Source organism: Propithecus coquereli, unplaced genomic scaffold (assembly GCF_000956105.1).
Source record: "Propithecus coquereli isolate 6110/MARCELLA unplaced genomic scaffold, Pcoq_1.0 Scaffold471, whole genome shotgun sequence".
Lineage (NCBI taxonomy): Eukaryota > Metazoa > Chordata > Mammalia > Primates > Indriidae > Propithecus > Propithecus coquereli.
In genome coordinates, this window is record NW_012150519.1 from 729,286 (window position 1) to 749,913 (window position 20,628).

Here is a 20,628-nt window from a genome sequence, read left to right on the forward strand (position 1 = left end):
AGTAAACTAAACACTCACCTTAAAAACCTAAGGGGATAACAGTTTAAATTCAAAGCAAACAGAAGGAAGAGAATAATAAACACAAAACTAGAAATCATTAAAATAGAAAAAAGATAATGAAAATCAAATCAAAAGTTTGGTATTTAGAAAATATCCATAAAAATGATAAATTCTTAGCCAAATTGACCAAGAAGAAAAACAAAAAGATATAAATTCCCAATATCAGGAATACAAGAGGGGACACTGCTAATGACCCTGTAGACATTCAAAGCAAAGTAAGACAATTCTAAAAACAACTCTGTGCCTCCAAATTTGACAATTTAGCTAAAATAGGGGAATTCCTGAAGAATACTTGCTGCCAAAGTCACATAAGATGAAATAGATAACATACATATTCCTACATTTATTTTTTTAGTCAATAATAGCTACTGAACTTTTTTTTTAATTGCAGCAGCAGTTTCAGGTATCATTTGCAGAACAGAGGCAATCCCTTCTATTTGTAATTTTTATTATTGTTTACATTGCCATATAACAAAATGACCTTTTTCCAGTGTTCAGTTCTATGCATTTTAATATATGTACAAATTTATATAACTAACATCGCAATGATCGTACAGAACAATTCTATTACCCCCTAAAAAATCTCTGTTTCGGTATCCCTTTTTGTCACATGCTGTCCCTATACATAACCCCTGGCAACCTGTGATCTGTTTCCCATTACTATAGTTCAGTCTTTTCAAAGATATCATGTAGGCCAGGCACAGTGGCTCATGCCTGTAATCCCAGTACTCTGGGCGGCCAAAGCAGGAGGATTGCTTGAGCTCAGGAGTTCAAGACCAGCCTGAGCAAAAAAAAAAAAAAAAAATTATATAAATGGGATCATAAGTTATACTACCTTTTGACAAGGCCTTCCCCCATTCAGCATAATGAATGTATGATCTTATTCAAGTTCTGTTTATCAATAGTATATTTATTGCTGAGTTATATTCCATTATATAAATATTCAGCAGTCATTTATTCACCTATTGTCTTAATCAATTCATGCTGCTATAAGAGAATACCATAGATTGGGTGGGATAAACAACAAACATTTATTTCTCACAGTTCTGGAAGCTACAAAGTCCAAAATCAAGGCACTGGAAGATTCAGTGTCTGATGAGAGCCCACTTCCTGGTCCCTAGACAGCTGTCCTTTCACTGTGTCCTCATATGGCAGAAAGAGGGCTAAACAGCTGTCAGTTGTCTGTTGTAGAAAGGGCATTAATCCTATTCATGGGACTCTGCCCTCCTGACTTAATTATCTCCTGTGTGTTTTGAAACTTAATCTCAAATGCACACAGTTAGGAGGTGGAGCCTAATCAAAGGTAATTAGGCTGTATCGGCTCTCTGACTTCATGAATGAAATGATGTTTTTATCATGGGAGTGAGTTAGTTATTGTGAAAGTGCGCTGTTATAAAGCAAGTTTGGCCCTTGGTGTCTCTCTTTATCTCCTGTGCTTGCTTCTACTTTGTGTCCCTCCCCCATGGGATGACCCTTGCCAGATGGTAGGGCCATGCATTTGAACTGCACAGCCTCTAGAACAATGAGCCAAATAAATGTCTACTCTTTATAAATTATCCAGCCTGTGGTAGTCTGTTATAGCAACAGTAAACAGACTAAGACAACTCCTAAGTATCCTGCCTCCTAATGCTATCGCATTGGGGATTTGAAGTTTAAAATGTGAGTGTGGGGCGACACGGTGAGTCCATAACACCTAATTGAGGACATCTGGGTTGTTTTCAGTCTTATACTGATGTAAAAGTTTTTGTGTGAATGTAAGTTTTCATTTATCTATGGTAAATATCTAAAAATGTGATTCATTGGTAGTGGATCAAGGATCATTTCTTGACAATAAGTGAATGTCTAAATTTAAAGAAATTGGGACCGTTTGGCAAAATGGTTGTACCACTTTGCATTCTGGACAGTAATGTATGGTGTTTCCATTTACTCTGCATCAAAGCCAGTGTTAGATACAGTCATTAAAAAAAATTAGCCATTTTAATATGTACATAGATTAAACATGCATTTATTTAAGAGTTAATAATGTTGAAAATCTTTTCCTGAGATTTCTTTGTCATCCACATATCATCTTTAGTATTGGAAAGTATCTTTTACCCATTTTTTTTTTTAATTTGGCTGCTTGTTTTCTTACTGTTAGTTTTGAGAGTTCCTTATATAGTCTTGATGCAAATCCTTGTCAAATATGGAACTGAAATATTTTCTCTAAGTCTTAGTGTGACGAAGTCTATTTTTCAACTTTTTATGAATTATGATTTTGGTGAACTTTTAAAAACTCCATGTCTGACCCCATTTTATAAAGATTTTCACTTATGTTTTATTTTAATACTTTTATAGATTTACACATTACTTTTAGGTCTATGATTCATTCTTAGTAATTTTATTTTTTTAATAATGTTTGAGTTACATGTCAATGTTCTTTTTATATATATGGACACCCATTGTTCTAGCACCATTTGATGAAAAGACTATTATGTCCATAGAATTACTTTGAGACAGAGGGCATTTCTGCATAGCTGATGCAGGTATGATGAGGCAGCTGACAGATGAAGGCTGTTGGTTGTCCACACTCTCCATACATGGCCAGCAAGTCATTCCTTAAAAAGAGATCTAAACAAAGGATGTCCTTTTCTATTATATCCCCCAAAATTCTTTCTCCTGTCATTTATAAGCCACTATATGAACTCCTTATCTATCCTCTTTCATTCTATAAAGGTGCAGAATTATTTTCCCTAGTAAACTGAAGCTTTTGAAAATTATAGTCTGGCACTACTGTTGGAGCAGAAGAAAACAGAAGCTAAATATGTATTATGAAGTGAATTTCTCATGTTTCACAGGCTCCTACAGTCATGTGGAACATAGCATGACTTAATATCTCAATAAATTATTCTGCCATACTCTTTTATTTGTGAACAACAGACTTGGAAAAAAAATCACCTTCATCTTAATGTTGTTATCACTATTCCCTCTCTCAACCATGGATGAAACATATACCTAATATGTATTAGGTTATTAAATATGAAATGTTCGATTTTGATCAAAAGTGTAGTTTATTATATCTCAAAAAGAAGCAATACAATTAATCAAAGTTTGTACCTGAACTATTAACACAGTTTTGCCATCTTAACAGTAGCTTGTTTATGTTAGCAGCTAAGAAGCCTGGAGAGCAAGTGGTGACAAAATCTTAAAAGGCGTTTTCCACAGCTTGTTGAGAATTAAATATTTTTCTTTGCAAGAAGTAGTCCAAAGCCTGGTAGAAAGTGGTAGTCAGTTGGTGCAAAGTCTGTTGAATATGGTGGATGACAGAGAGTTTCCAAGTCCAGCTTCTGTAGTGTGAGCAACGTTGTTTGTGTGACATGTAGTCCAGCATTGTCTTGGAAGAAGATTGGCCTGTTTTTATTGACCAATCTCAGCTGCTTAATTGCAAGCTTCCTCATCATTTCACCCAATTGGTTGAAATAGACATCTGCTATAATCGATTGACCAGGTTTCCTGAAGTTGCAGTGGATAATACCTGCACTGGACCACCAAACAGATACCATTAGCTTTTTTGCTGAATATTCAGTTTTGGACTGTGTTTCGGCACTTCATCTTTATCCAATAATCGTGCCGAATGCTTGCATTTGTCAAAGAGAATCTATTTTTCATCACATGTAACAATACAGTGTAGAAATGATTCACCTTTAAGTTATGACAGAGAAGAAAGGCAAGCTTCGAGATGACTTTTCTTCTGATGTTTGTTTAATTCATGCGGTAACCATCTACCCAGCTTCTTTACCTTGCTGATTTGTTTCAAGTGGTCCAATATTATTGGAATAGTAATGTCAAACCTTGCTGTTAATTCACATGTAGATTGAGATGGATTCACTTCCACTATAGTTCAGCTCATCTTTATCCACCTTGGTCTCAGGGCACCTACATGGTTCATTTTCAAAATTAAAATCATCAAAATGGAACTTTTCAAACCATTGACATATTGTATGTTCATCCTTCCCATACACTTCATTGATATTTTGAGCTGTCTGTGCTGCATTGGTTCCATGATGGAACTCATATTCAAAAATAACACGAATTTTTACTTGTCCATGGTTTCAAAAAAATTACTCTAAAAAATGTGAGAGATAATCACAAGCCAAAATGTGCATTTGAAAGACTGAGGATGTACCTTCACAACAAAAATAAAACAATAACTGTCAAAATGAAATGTTAGAGAGATGAACTCTCAAATGTAGAACTTAAGAAAGTTGGTCGTTTCATACTTAATAATCTAATAGATCATATCCTGAGTTGTATTTCCATCAGGACAAAATTTTCACATGAAATTTAATAGGGTTATGTGAAATATTGTTTCTCAAGAATATTTAAGGGTGGTATACATTAAAAAAAAAAAACTTTTTTCTACAAAAGAATATTCAATGGACATTTATCTCTTTGAGGTATCTCCATATTGCTTTCCACAGAGGTTGTACCAGTCTGCAGTCCCCCCAGCACTGTATGAGTGTTCTTATCTCTCTGCAACCACGCCAACAACCCTAGTGCCCATCAATGCATAGTGGATTAATAAAGTGTGGTATTTGTACACCATGGAGTTTTACTCAGCCACAAAAAAACAATGGTGATACAGCACCTCTTGTATTACCCTGGATAGAGCTGGAGCCCATTCTAATAAGTGAAGTATCCCAAGAATGGAAAAACAAGCACCACATGTACTCAACATCAAAATGGTATTAACTGATCAACCCTTAAGTGTACATATAGTAGTAACATTCATCAGGTGTCGGGCAGATGGGAGCTGGGAGGAGGGGATGGGTACGTACACACCTAATGGGTGTGATGTGCACCATCTGGGGTATAGACACGCTTGAATCTCTGACTAGGTTGGGGCAAGGGCAGTATACATAACCTAAACATATGTACCCCCATAATATGCTGAAATAAAAAAAATTAAAAAAATATTCAATGGACAATCATCTTAATTAAAATATTTTTTAAACTCACAATGTTAAGCCTAGGAAGAAACAGTTTGGGTTTGGAGAAGTAGTTAATTGGCATTAAATAATTGGAAGAACAGCTATCTTTGGCTTAATATCAAATAAATACTCATTCTTGTTCAGTGTACTAAACTCATCTTCTGACCCAAAATTTCATCTATATTTCCTTACCCTTGAAGGCATTGCACTACTTTGTGGTCTCAGGAACAAAGATCTCAGATCAGATAGCAGAGGGCACCCACCATTTTTGTTGTCACCATCTACCTGAAGTCCTTATACTTCCTTTCTAGGATCCTGGATCTTTGTTGCTAAAAAGGAATAGATAGAGCCAGAGCCTAATTTCCTTTTGGACCAGGATTGGCTCCAGTTCTTCTTCTTGCTTTGATTTTCTGAAGCTCACTCTCAGTTATTTTAGGGGTCTCTGTAGGGTTATGCCAATATATACTTCAAAAAATTTTTAAGACAAACTTGTCTTCACTTCATGCTGGTCACGACTGTCATGCTCCATGTCCAGATCTTCATGACCTTTGTAGACAGCAGTTCTGCTACACATATATCAAGTTTGGACATCAGTATTTTTGCCTTGGATAGTAGATTAAGTCCCTAATTTTCAGCTTCCAGAGATGGCACCATGGATTCCTATTTCGGTGTCCTGAAAAAACCTAATGTTCTTCCTGGCCTCTCAGAAACAACCCAAATTTACCTTCTGGTATTTTTGCATGTCTGATGTTTGAGTTCACCCCTCCCACCTTACAAGCAACCAACTACATATCTCTCATTTCTCCCTTCCAGCATAAGTTTTGGTCAAGGTCTAGAATTCACTAACTCCATATGACAACAGTGCTCTGAAGCAAGGGAACAGAGATGTGTAAGGACAGAAAAAGTTGCCTATAATTATGTCTTTCTCCAGAATACCTGGGGTAGAAGTAGAATATTTTAACAGACTTTACAATTTTCTCATCATATTTGGTTGCTTAAAAAATTGTTGCTGTTACTCACCTTAGTTCTATCCCCACTTACCACTCTTACCATTAGTTAACTTTTAACTGTACATTGCTACCATTACTATAATGCTTACTATGTACCACCTACCTTCCTAAGCACTTTTTATTTCTTGTTATCCTCATAACAACTCTATGAGATAAATATGACTATCACCCCCATTATAAATATAAGAAAACTGAGGACAAGAGATTTTTATTACCTTATCTAAGATTACATAACTAATAATGATGGTAATGGGAGTGTGTGCTCTTAGTCATTATACTAGATTGCATTACTTTGCCTTAATTTTTACCAAGTTGCTAATAGAGATTTGGAACTTAATCTTAAATCATGAATCCACGAACAAGACAAACCACTCTCATTACTTAGAAGCTTTAAATGAATATACATATTCATTCTGTTTCTGAACTATGGCTAAAACACCCCCTGAAACAATTCCAGCCAGATGCAAAATAGATACTTCCTAACTTTACAGAGTTGAAACAATGAGCATCAGATTAAACCAACCACATCTAATCTTGTTCTTTGTACCGAAGTTCCTAAGAGAAGCCTTATTCTCAGCCGTATTCACAAGAAAGTAAATCTGTAGCAGATTGCCAGTTCTACAGCTGGGAGCTGAGAAGAATCATGAAGGAAAGTTCTTCACCCCTCCTTGGCCTGGAAGCTCACCTTGTTGCCCTCTGTAGCTTATAACCAGAAACACAAGTTCATTACATCCCCCTGCTGTCTTTTTCTTTTTTTTCTTCAGATATAAGTATTTACTAAAAGTTTTAAGAATGCTGGACACCAACGCAGAAGGTTTTCTTGTAAACATTCTATTATTAAGCTTCCCCAGCTGCATATTAAAACCTTTGTGGTCCACAGAGGTATATCTGTGTTCCAGCTGCACTATGTAACAACAGGGGCAAATTTTGAGGTTTAATTAAAGAATACTTATCATAGCTGCATGGTACGGGAATGTTGGATGACAAAACCCTGGTGTTGTGAAATTAATTATATCACCATAGTAGACCAAGTGCATGTGGAAATTTTGAACGCAAAGAAACAACTCATTAATCTTCGCAAGCTCTCCTAAGGTAGGGGAGTTATTTTTTGCATTTATAACAAGGCTTCAAGAGATAACCTCTCAGGGATTTTTCCACCTCCTTATAACAATCGTTTATGAAGCAGAAATAAATTAAACCTAAGAAACACTATATGTTAACAAATGCAAACAATTTTGGTGAACCCCATTCTTCAAATCCCTTCAAAAAGACCTTTCAAAAAAGCTTTAGTACAGTTGTTAGCTACTATTTATTTGGCACATACTATGGATCATGCATATACTGAGATTTTTACCTGTGATATTTTTTGATGGCATAATATTTCTAATTTTTGATACCACTGTCCTTATTCTATAGATGGAAAAACTGACCTATATAGTGGTCAAGCAACATATTTAAAGTTAGTCAATAGCTGTGGAGTTGGGTTATGAATTCAAGCTCTATTAGTTAAAACCCAAAATTCATGTTGTAAAGCAAAGCAAATAAGCAAACAAACCAGCAATGTTTCCAGGAAAGAAGAGATGTGAGAGAAATTTGATGAGGCATGTATTAGCGATTAGATATTTAAAATGCATGTGTTTCAGGTGATCAGTTTGTGGCTAAAATTATTTCATATTCCTTTAAAAAAAATCCCTGAAAAATATTTCAATCAAACTGTAAGCACAATGAGATCACAATGTTTATTTTAAAAAGTTATATACTAACAAAAATATAACTCTAAATTTGATTATTGTTAATATTGGTAACATATCTCTGGACAACTAACAATACATAAAGAAGGGGTGGAAAGGGTGAGCCAGCATTTTTTGGCAATGAGTTATGTGTTTTTCATTTGAGTAAGGAGGTCTAGCAATTTAAATGTAATGGAATCCTCAACTTCACATAACATTGAAGACACTGTTATATAGTGAGGTAAACATCATCAATTTATGACTACCTGTCATAAGCTGATGCATATTTGCCTATCAGCTTCTTTGTGCTTAGCACTTCTTTTAGTTAAAAATATATAGTTACTGGGATCACAAATATTAGATTCAAAAACCTTATTCTTTCTGGAAAAATACGAGTATGGTAGCCCATGGCTCACAATCAGAGGTGGCATGTATCGGGTGCTCTGGGAAGCCCTTAATGGTTGTCTATAGGGCCCATTCTGCCTGGTCAAGCCTACACCCTACCTGCTATTGAATAGTCACACTACTACCTCTGTTTATAAGTACAATAATTTGAAAAATACCATTCATACAATTAAGACTCTCTATGATAGCACCCTCTGCAGAACTCTATCATAATACTTAAGATATTGTTAGAGATTTTTTACCCACTTTGCCCCTCCCCATCATACTCTGAGCTCTCTGTTGACAGACAAAATGCCTTATCAATGTTTTGGTTCTTACGAACTTACACAGTGCCTGTCATGTGGTACACGTTCCATAGCTATGAACCTTGAATTGGACATTGAACTCCATAAAATTTAATCTTGCTAACATCTAGTCTAGAAGAATAATTATTATTCCAACTCCTTTTCTAAAAGCCAGAATTTTCAAAGTGAATTACAGCATTTTGATGTGGAACAATACAAAAAGTTAAAAGAAGACCCCGCTAAGTCTAAAGAATCCCTCAAGCAGGTGTGTCATTCTATCTGCGAATGCAAGTAGAGGAACTCAATGAAAAGAATTAATCTTACATTTTTAAACACCATTGGATCTTCCCATTATGTATTGATTTTGCAACTTAAAAAGTGGATGTTTTTTAGTCCCATAGTTCATTTCAATTTGGTTGTCGAATCTTTTTTAGTTAATAAATTCTCATAAAATAGAAAAAAAAAAAGGTAGTCCATCTTTCTTTATTCTTTGCTTTTTTCTGTGAATACAATTTGAGAGTATTGTGAACTTAAGGGAAGGTGTCCATAGAGAGGTAACAATCCAATAAGTTTCTTAGCACAGCAACGAATGTTCAGTATGTTGTAATAAATGCTTATAATAGTATGCTTATGGTGGGGCTGATTTTTACCCTATATTCTAATATTCCTTTTTCCATTTGTTTCCATTTTTCTTGTGTCACCAGTCTTTGATCAGTTACATTTTCATTAAATATAACATTTATATTTTTTCAAAACATCATCCCATTTAACTATGGAATTTACACATAAGAATATAAAATCCTTAAGAATAAGGTCTTTATTCTCTTCATTGTGGTATCACTGAGAATTTACAGAACGTGTGGCACATGGAAGATAATGAGTAATTCGTTACAGGGAGTTCAGTCTTCTACTAATTTTCCCTGTTAAGATATTTCTGAGATTTCTAAGAAAATGGTAACTTATTTCACAAATTCAAACATAGTCATTCTGGTCAGGAATATCTCTCTACATGGCCCGAATTTACTGTTCTCTTCCCTCCAAGTCATCTTCTGACATCTTGAGATTGATGTTACCCTGCTCCCCAGCGATGAACGTAGACATTTACTTTAAATCTGTTTCCTGTGTATAGAGAACGTCATGTTGCTACAAGCCTTCAGAATATCCTTTCTGGTCTTTGAGTTTTAAATAAAATTTATTGCATTGCTTCTATATATTTATACAAGAAAGGCCATATACTCTTTATAATAAAACTCTATTTTTTAAAATTGTTTATTAGTTTAATATACTGCCCTTGCATCCATGGACCCAATGTGAATCACAAAAATACCAATCCAGAGTGAAGGCAAAAATAATTTAATTCATAGTCAACTTGAGATCACGTGCTGTATAGCAGAAGAATACCTGCTAAGCTGGAAGATAAAACACATTAATCCCCTTAAAATTCATACTATCAAACCATAAGGCACTTCAAAGTGACATTTAAGAAAAACAAACAATTTGGGTAGCTGATGTAGTACTGAGGGTCTCAGTAAAGACCCCTGGGGTGCTACCTTTAGTGTGTCCTTCCAGGACTGTGTGTCTGTCTTTAAGGTGCGCTTAGCCAGTGCAGCTGGCATTTTTCTTGATGAGATCCGGCTATAACAACTGGGACCCCAAAGCCCACTTTTGATAAGCCCCCTACACTTTATCGAAGTCTATGTATTTTTTGAGTCCAGTGTACTTGCTTCAAGTCCACACAGCCTATGTTAAAACAGACATTGGTCTGTCAATAAAATTTTTGTAAATAGGACTAAATTAACAACATTAAATTCTGTATGATTGAGATCTATATGTCAAAAATGTCAGAAGTTAAAAGTATTAAAATAATCATATTGTATAACATAGAATACCCAGATCAAAAATCCTCAAGGAATACATTCTCTATAAAACCAATACTATCTCATATAAATAGACTAATACAATATTTCTTTTTTTGTGACTAGTTTATTTCCTTTAGCACAATGTCTTCAAGATTCATCTATGTTGTAGCATATGTCAGAATTTCTTTTTTTAAAAAAAGCCAGATAACATTCCCTTGTATGTATATACTATATTTTCCTTATCCATTCGTCTGTTGATATATATACTTGGGCTGTGTTTAAAGTCCATGTTTAATTTTTGGAGGAGCTGCAATACTGTTTTCTACAGCAGTTTTCCCATTTTACTTTCCTACCAAGCGTGTGGAATGGTGTTAATTTCTCCTCATCCTCACCAACACTTGTTATTTGTCTTTGCCCATTTTAAAATTGGGTTGTCTGCTTTCATTTTCTTGTTGAGTTTTAGAAGTTGTTTATATATTTGGGATATTAATGCTCCATCAGATATATGATTCACAAATATATTTTACCCTTGTGTGAATTATCTTTTCATTCTGCTGATAGTGCATCTTGATGCACATTTTTAAAAAATTTTCATGAAGTCCAATTTATTTTTTCTTTTGTTGCCTATGCCGTTGGTGTCATATTTAAGAAATTATTGCCAAATCCAATGTTGTAAAGCTTTGGGCCTATGTTTTCTTTGAAGAGTTTTGTAGTTTTAGGTCTTACATTTAGGCCATGGATCTCTCCATTCTGACCTAATTTTGGATATAATGTTAGGTAAGGGTCCAACTTCATTTTTTTATATGTGAATATCCAGATTTCCTTGCATGATTTATTGAAAAGACTGGCCTTTCCCCATCGAATGTTCTTGGCACCCATGTTGAAAAGCATTTGGTGATCTATGTGAGCATTTATTTCTGTGCTCACCATTCTATTCCATTGGTCTATGTGTCTGTCTTTATCCTAGTACCACAGTAGCATGAATTGATTACTATAGCTTTGTAGTAAGTTTTGAAAACAGAAAATATAAATCCTCCGGCTTTGTTTTTTTTTTTAAAGATTATTTTGGCTATTTAGGATCCTTTAAGATTCCATATGACATTTAGAATGGGCTTTCCTATTTCTGCAAAAAAACATTATTGGGATTTTGATAGGGACTCATTAAACTGATTGCTTTAGTTAGAACTGACATCTTAACAATATCATTTTCCAGTCCACGAACATGGAATGTTGTCACATTTCTTTATGTCTTCCTTAATATCTTTCAGAGATGTTTTGTAATTTTCATTGTATTAGTATTTCACTTCATGGTTAAGCTAATTTCTAAATATTTTATTCTTTTTGATGTTATTGCAAGTGAAACTGTTTTCTTAATTTCCTTTTTGGATTTTTCAGTGTCAGTGAATAGAAATGTAACTGATTTTTTGTGTGTTGTTCCTTAAACTCTTTTGTTTCAGGACAAAAATTTAAATATTTAATACTTACATTCTTACATATTTATTTATGTGAACATCTAGTGATATTTACTGTTTTAAAACTAAAACTGAGAACATTTAGAATTATGTATTTATTTTAAAATAACAATAATAAACCCATTATATTAACATATTTTTATGCAAAACAACCATATTTTATCAAAAAAAGCTAATGAGAAGAATGGAATTATTTTACATTTTTGCAAGTCTGTTGGCTAGTTACATATAAGACAACTTAATTCTCACGTCTAGTTCTGCAGTCAATCTGAAGTATGCTATTTGGATTGAAGTATAGGGCAAAAAACATGCACATAGATATGTAGTTGGAAAAGAATGCAATTTTGATATTTTCTTTTTAGGTAAGAGATATTCTTTGATACTACAGTAATATCAATAACTAGTAGTTTCTTAAAGCTTAGAATTAATGTACATTGAGGAACCATATCAATCAACTTTTTATACTCTAATATTATAAAATCTATTGGTGTATCTTTGAATGGACCTTATGTTCAGCATGATTTAATAATATCATGCATTGATCATTTGGAAAGTATTTGTTTAGTGATTTATGCAGATCTTCCAAATGTTGACATATTTCATTACATAATATCAAAATATCCCACTTTCATTAATATTGGCACTGACAGTAAAAAAAAGCTTTGTGTGTGAAAAGAGATCAAGTTCATGATAGCTCATACAAAGCTTGGATTTTATCACTGGCAACAAGTTATCAGTTATTTACTTGAAGTTATAGGCTCCTTTCATTTATTTTTTAAAATAAAATAGTGTCTAGTACTCAAGCCTGAGTAATCATGGTTTGTCTGTTAATCATTTTTTCAAGAAAAAATTCTCTTTTATGAGGGAAACAGCTATTCAACTCACAACTCAAGCAATTGCCTAGGAGATTTTCTTTGAGACAGTCAGGGTACTTCAGTGTGCTCTGTGCATTTCCCGCTTTATCACCCAGGTCATCGATACGTACTCAAGGGTCAAGATTTAATCAAATGAATACTTTATAATAATTCATCAAGAGCGTTCTTAAATAAAACTGGCATTTTATTTTGTGAATGTGGGGTGTGAAGAACATGACTACTAAGCATGCTTGGAGGCCTATAGCCTGTATCATGATTCATGCTACGATGTCAGCATTGCTTTGGCCATAACAGTGTAAATTACTGCACAGTAAAAAAGAGAGAGAAAAGAAAAGCAAGAAGTCTTAACCTCGGTGACTAATGAAAGGAGCCACGGATCCACAGACCACACTGTGAAAACCCTCGCTGTAGACTTCATATTGATGGCATCTTTGTAAATATGACAACCTGCTTTAAGGTAAAATGACACTTTAAGGCAGAATCTATGAAATGATTGTTTTCAGTTTCAATTTATCAAAGGTGCAACAAATTTTGGAATTTGAGAAATAAGAAAGAGTTACTGATATTAAAAAGCTAAGTGAATGAAAATTCCTGGATGAAGTTTAGCAGGTAATGTAAGGAGTAAACCAGGAGAGTCGCCAAAGAAAGTTGCAGAATTTAAAGGTGTAAAAAAGAAACCACAGCCCAGAAAAATCTAACAAACTTTTCACATTATTGCTTTAAGCAACCTACTCATTACCTGGATCTTTTTAGATGGAATTATTTTGATTTGTTTCATTTTTTTTCCCACAACACAGAAGATCATTTGAGTTTAATTAAGTAATAATTAATGCTGTCCACTGTATACTACTGAAATTTAAGAATCTATCACATGTACTCAGATATTTTAAGGATTTCAGAAAAATATGTTTTTATAGAAGGGCTGTATTTCTTTACTCTCTTCCTTCCTGAATAATGACAAAGTCCTGTTTCAACATATCTTAGATCTGTGTCCTGTCACTGAATGATCTAGATAATCCTTTCTTATGGTTTCATATAATTTTATTTTATGGACATAATACGTATTTTATCTGAATTACCCAGATGTGTTAAAAAATGGGGAAAATAAGAGCAGATAATTTACAATAGAAGTACAAATTTTCTACATACATGAAATAATATTTAATCTTGTTGGAATTCAAAAAAACACAAATTAAAATAGCAATGAGTACCATTTTTATTTATTTGAATAGCTATTTTTTAAGCCATAAAATCTATTGTTAAGAAATAAAAAGAAGACAAGAACTCTCATAAACTGGTTCTAGGAATAAAAATTTTACAACCTTTCTGGAGGGGAGTGTTATGAATTTTGTGATGCATATCATATGTGTTAAGATATACACATCCATTCATTATTTCATTAAATAATTCCTCAACAGATACGTATTGCTATGCTCTAACTTTGTATACATAAGTGTACAAATCAATATTGTTACTGCCCTAATGGATTTAAAGTCATGTTTAAAAATATGTATATACATCACTATATAATACCAATCATTTTGAAGGATGCTCACGTGTTGCTGTGATGAAGAAAAGGAGAGTGAGGGTATCCTCTTACCAATAATATTCCAGGCGGGTCTCTGAAACCCATAAAAGGGGGAGCTCGCCATGGTGAAAAGTCTTGGGAAAATTTTCTAGCCGGAGGCGACACTAGCCCAGTCTCTAGGGTAGAAAAGAGCTTCCAATTTTTGAGAAACGAAAAACAAAAACCAAAGCAGAGTGGTTTTCAGCTTCTCAATGAGGGGAAAAATAATTAGTTCAGAAAAAATGCAAAAATGAAAGCAAATGTAGGTCCAGGTAAAGAGGTTGGGCTATATTCTAGGTGTTATGTATGGCTGAGATCTTCCCTCAGCTTGGACTTCCTCTTGACTCTGATGTATGATTGTCTCTTCCTGGGAATGAGAAAACTCCCTGGCTTTGCTAGCACTTCTCTCACAGGTATAGTGCTTTCCAGATTTCCTCACATAACCGGCAGATTTTTGCAGGAAATCTTTGCTTTATTCCTGTCTCTATAGCAATTTCTGTGATAATGACACACCCAGACTGTGATAGATCTTGGCTGTACATTTGATACATCATACAAATTGCTGTACCAATAGCCATTTCCAACTACTATCCATTTGCATCACATCCCTAGAGAATTAGTTTCTCTTATGAATTCATGTACAGATAAAATTCCTGTGAACAGAGATGGCATGATGCTGAACAGATCAGAACTAGTTTGCTGCATATTAGATTTGTGATTTTCTGGGGTGGCCAACATGGAGGTGCACCACTCACAATGTCCTTTGAGGGAACCTGCTGCTTCCTTCAAAAGGTCTTCAACTACTGCAACTTTGGATCTATTGTGGCATAAGTGCCTTGGCATGCCCTGGCAGCTGCCAGCCAATGACTGAGCACCATGGGGGCAATATAGTGTGGCCATTCCTACCAAACATGGGACTCCCCTAAGGCGCAATCCGGGCTCTGCATCTCCCACCAGCCTGGATCAGCTTTCTCAGAGATGCACTGCACTCTGAGACTCGTCCTATCCAATTCTTCTTGCTTTCCTTTCAGACCTGACTTTGGAAGGCTTTTCCTGCCTACACTTGCTCCTCTCTTCTTCTTCCTTCACTGACATTTCAAAATAATGTGCAAAGTACTTTCTTCTTGGCTTATTTTACTTAAAGAACTCAAACCTGGCTAACTCCTCAGTGTACACAATGAATATCTCCACTATACACTCAAAATCAGAGTGAGTTAAAAGCCTTTACTTCCACTCCTTTTATGGATGTCCATGTTACCTTGGAGGTTAGCAATTGCATATAACATAATTACGTTTCTAAATTTACTTCTGTCAGTCTTTTACTTAATGTAAATGCAATATGAATGTACCTAATTCTAACCCTCATCCTTTTGTCCTCTTAAATGTGTACATTGGTGTCTTGAGTAAAAGATAGAAGAGTTTATATTAGCTAGACAGCTCTCATCCTTTAAAAATTAAACTATTACATTCATTTCTGATAATTAAGTGACATACTTTTATGACCATGAAAATACATTTGAAATCTATGCTGTCCCTTTGTATTTTGATAAATGTTTCCTTTTTATTTGTTGATACTCGTACAGCTAGGTATTTCCTTGATTCTTTACGTGTTAAATAAAATAGAATATTTGAGTTTTTAGTAACCAGTTTACATTTCTTCCAAATAACTGGAATATTAGTAAATTTGAACAAACTATATGACATATTTACTATGTAAAGAATATATTTATTATATAAGCAAAAGAACACTTATTATTATTATTATTATTATGGCTCTGAATGTACCACTCAAACCCAATTGTCCAAAGAGCAAGACCCACAGAGCCCAACAATGACACTTCAACAAATAATCACTAGGCTATGATCATGTCCCAGACACAATTTTGGGAGATGTGGGAGTAATAAACAGAAGTAATCAAAACTGTAATCAAAGGAATTTACTAATGGTGAAAATGTGAAAACTGAAGGCTAGGATGTAATAAAATTAATCACTAAATTTTAAAAATATCTTCGAAACCCAGATTAAAGAGCATTTTAGGACACGGGAATGTTTCTTGGCACACTATCAAGAATACAGTCTCAGTGGAGTAGAATAAATCAAATTGCATGGAATGAGGAAGAAATGAATAAAGAGAAAATGCACTGACAATGCTCAGATAAATTCTCATGTAAGGAAGTGGAAAAAAGAAAGTACAACATAGAGTGCCAACTCGTGACGGGGAGGAGAAGTAGGTATGTGTTTTGATCTTTAGGTCCTAGAATTTGCCCAATTTTTCTCCTGACTTCATTTTATGGTATAGATATAGTCTAAAAAGATTAAGTAACTTTCCCAGGTCATATAGGCTATTTAAGATTGAGCTGGTGTAGAATCTGCTTCTCCCATTTTATTTCAGGGCTATTTCTGTTATGCAATGCTGTAAGGGCCTAACCTAAAATAGCACTATGCTCAAAAGTTGTTATTTGTATTATAATTTTATGGCATTTGGTATAATAGAGAACATATACTTGTCCCATCAGATAAGCATCTAGAATCCAACTATAGATACTGCAAAATTAAACAATATTTCAGCTCACTGTCATTTTGTAATAAACAAAGTGAGCTCTTCCTTCAGCATTGCCTTGCCTAATGAACAAACCTAGTTTTTCATGTTCTTCTGTTTGACTTTTCATGTAGTTAATCGTCACTGTTCCTGCTGCTTTATCAAGGCTGGATATGAGAGAGGGACCCACGTGTCAGAATTTCTATAAATTCAGATGTTGGATGGTCTTTGGATAGCCTTGGCTAACCCAGTTTCTTTCTTCTCTCCTGTAATTCTCAGAATAACTGTAGAATGCACTGAAAATGTAATATCCTGAGATTGGGAGGAACTGCCTGAGACAGGGTGGGCCTTATTCCAATCCCTCCCAGGGAATGTACTATCTTGGGACAGGGAGAATTGCCCAGGATAGCTGGGCTTTGTTTCTGTCTCCCCTAGAAGCAGGATGTCCTTCAAAGCTTTTCCCAGTAAGTCACATGGTCCCTGCGGCATATAACCCAAGGTGGGCTGCCTTTTGGGGTCCCTCATTTGCAGTGCAAGTGCAGTTGAGATTCTTTCTACCCCAGGCAGTTTTCTGAATGTTGGGGGACAAGTTCGCAATGACTCCTAGACTTCCGTTGTCCCTTGCTACCAATCTGTAAGTAATAAATCCGCTTCATGTAACTTGTTGCTTGTAAGTGTGTTCTGTCTAAACTGGACTTAGACAAATATTCAGCCAGTGCATGGTGAAATTGCTTCACATTTGGATGCTAAATAATATAAAATTCCAATATAACAAAGTGGGAGAGGCACCAGGGTTATTTTGTTAAAACTATTTCATTCAGCTTCAGCTTATTCTTAGTGCAGGTACCTTGAAGTGGAGGTACAATTTGGAAAGTAAATTTGATTTGTAAAATCTTTGTGAAGATCTCTTTTCAACTTTACCTTGGATTTTGTTTGACTCACGTCATATGGGGAAGATCACATAGTCATAAAATGTCCTAAGGTTCTGCGTTTTAATAATTATTGTTGTTATTTATGCTGTCCCTGGGGCAACCGGGGCTCCTGTATCGCATTCCAAGAATACGTAAAACAATGGAGTTGAACTGAAGACCATTATCCTAAGCGAAGTATCTGGGGAATGGAAAAACAAATACTGCATGTTCTCACTTATAAGTGGGAGCTAAATGAAGCATATATATGGTCGTAAAGTGGTGTAATGATATTCAAAACTAAGAAGGTGGAGGGATAAAAATCTACCTATCAAGTACAATGTACACTGTTCTGGTGACGGGTACACTGAAAACCCTGATTTCAGCATGATACAATTCACCCATGTAACAAAAAACACTTTACTCCCTAAATTTTCTGAAATAAAAAAATTAAAAATTAAATACAAAAAATAAGTTTCAAATCACTTTTCTTCTCTCTCCCTCTACACATTGATACAAAAAATGCAGCAAGTAGTAGAATTGGGAATAGAGATAAGAATATAAAATAATAAGTTTTGCTAATTTTTAGCCATGTACCCTAGCGCTGGTCAAAATGAGTCATCTAAGCTTTTGAAATGAGTTGGTCAATAGCGAATGGGTGATTTGTTTAAAATACGATTTATTTCAATTCACAGAAAAGGGCTTTGAGTTTATTTCTTTAATGCTCTATAAAATGTGAAACATGTTTTTGAAAGAATGGGTTATAAAAGAAATATTTAAATATGCATTATGAAAAAGAACTGGATATTTTTTCCTAGAGAATTTCATTGTGCCATTTTATAACAATTATATTTCACCCTATTGGCCTATATCCTTCTAAACTATAGGTGCATTCCCTGTACAAGGAGAGTCCTTGTAATTTATTCACTTTGGCTAAGGAGTAAGCATTGTATGAATATAGCCATTACTGGAAAATGGTAGAAAATGAAGAGGAAATTATAATGCAAAGTATATAAAATCTGTTTTTAATGTCTAGAAGAGAAAACCTACTTCAACCTGTAAAGTTCATAAGATAGTCATTAAAATTCAAGTTATGTAGATTAAAAATTTGTTCATTCCACATCAAGCTCCTTATTGCCAAGACAGAAGAATGACAAATACAGGCAACTATAAAAGCAGTATCAAAAGAAATGGAAGGTTGGACGAGATGGCTCATGCCAGTAATTCTGGCATTTTAGGAGGCTGAGGAGGGAGGATTGATTGAGGCCAGGAGTTTGAAACCAGCCTGAGCATGAGCAAGACCCCAGTCTCTACAAAAAAATAGAAAAATTAGGTGGGTATGGTGGCATGGGCCCGTAGGCCCAGCTGCACAGGAGGTTTAAGCAGAAGGATCTCTGGAGTCCAGGAGATTGAGGTTGCAGTGAGCTATGATGATGCCACTACACTTTAACCCAGGAGACAGAGAGAGACTCTTTCTCAATCAGTCAATCAATAAAATAAAAAATAAAAAAATTTAAAATAAAATAAGAAATGGAACATTGAATACTTACAATATTCTATAAATTAGAAATACTTTTATACAAATGTTCATTTCATTCATAGAACAAGAGCTTCTAGAAAGCATTATTTTTTAGAAAAAGATTGTGTATTGCCCTAGGTGGTCACTCATCAGGGCTACCGATTTTTTACTGACTAATATCATAATGATTATTTTTATAAAGGTACCATGTATGTTTGAAATGAATATATAATCTGCAGTTCTTGGGTACAGTGTTTTTTCTCTATATATTTATTGCTGTGTAGTTATCACTTGCATTGTTTATATCCTCTGTATTGATATTTTACCAATTGCTGAGAGAATTGTGGGGTCATTTATTTCTCCTTGTTGCAACAATATTTGCTTTATAAAATCCACATTTATTAGGATATTTATATTTTTCTCTTGAACTTAAATGTTATGATTTTTGTAGTCTCTATCATTCTAATAATGCTCTTTTTCCTTAAGATATAACATGCTCCAGCTTTTTTAATATTATTTGAGTTATTTTTTCATTCTTTTACTGTAACATATATATATATGATTAGCTGTTTTAGATTTCTTTTGCAAAACACCAAGTTTTACCACTTAATTAAGTATAACAAACTTGGTTTTAACAGATTAATATAGTTCTTTTACATTTAATGCAATTACTATTATAGTTAAATTTGTGTCTATCATTGTTCTTTGAATTTCTTATTCTATATTTCTTACTTGCTTAATTGATTTTTTAAAAAACTTGGAAATTTTAAGTTTTATTAAATTAATATATACATACAGTAAAGTTCACCAATAATAATTATAGAGCTTGATGTACTAATACAAAACAAATCCAGGTAATAAAATAGAACATTATCAAAAGCTCAGTAATGCCTTTTTCTAATCTCTATCTTCTCCTTCCTCTTTCCTCTATAAAAATAACTACTACACTGACTTCTAAAACTTAATATTAGCTTTGCCTCTGTTTGACATTTGTATAAATGGAATCATATAGCATGCATTCTTTTTGATTACTTTTACTCAATATTATGCATGTGAAATATATTCACATGCTTGCACATGTTTGAAATCAGCTTAGTATCTGTGTTTTATGTAGTATAGTTACAATAATATACTCAAATTATTTGATGCCTGTAATGTTTATTAATATTTGGGTAGTTAACATTTTTTGGCTAACACAAACGCTGATTTATGAACATTTTTATACATGGTTTTTGTTGCATAAATGCATGCCGTTTTCTAGTGGTTCTCAACTGAGGGTGATTCCCCAACCCCCACCAGGGGACATTTGACAATGTCTGGTGACATTTATGTATGTTACAACTGGAGGGGATGGTTACTATGGATGTATAGTAGGTAGAGGAATGAGAAGTAGAAAAACATCCTGAAGTCATAAAATAGCCTCCCGCAACAA

The 20,628-nt window shown here is 34.3% G+C and overlaps 1 pseudogene; it reads right to left on the reverse strand.

Annotated features, from left to right (window-relative positions):
- The window catches only part of LOC105819151, a 53,502-nt pseudogene extending 39,188 nt beyond the window's left edge, over positions 1–14,314 (reverse strand).
- Positions 14,315–20,628: the final 6,314 nt, after the last annotated feature.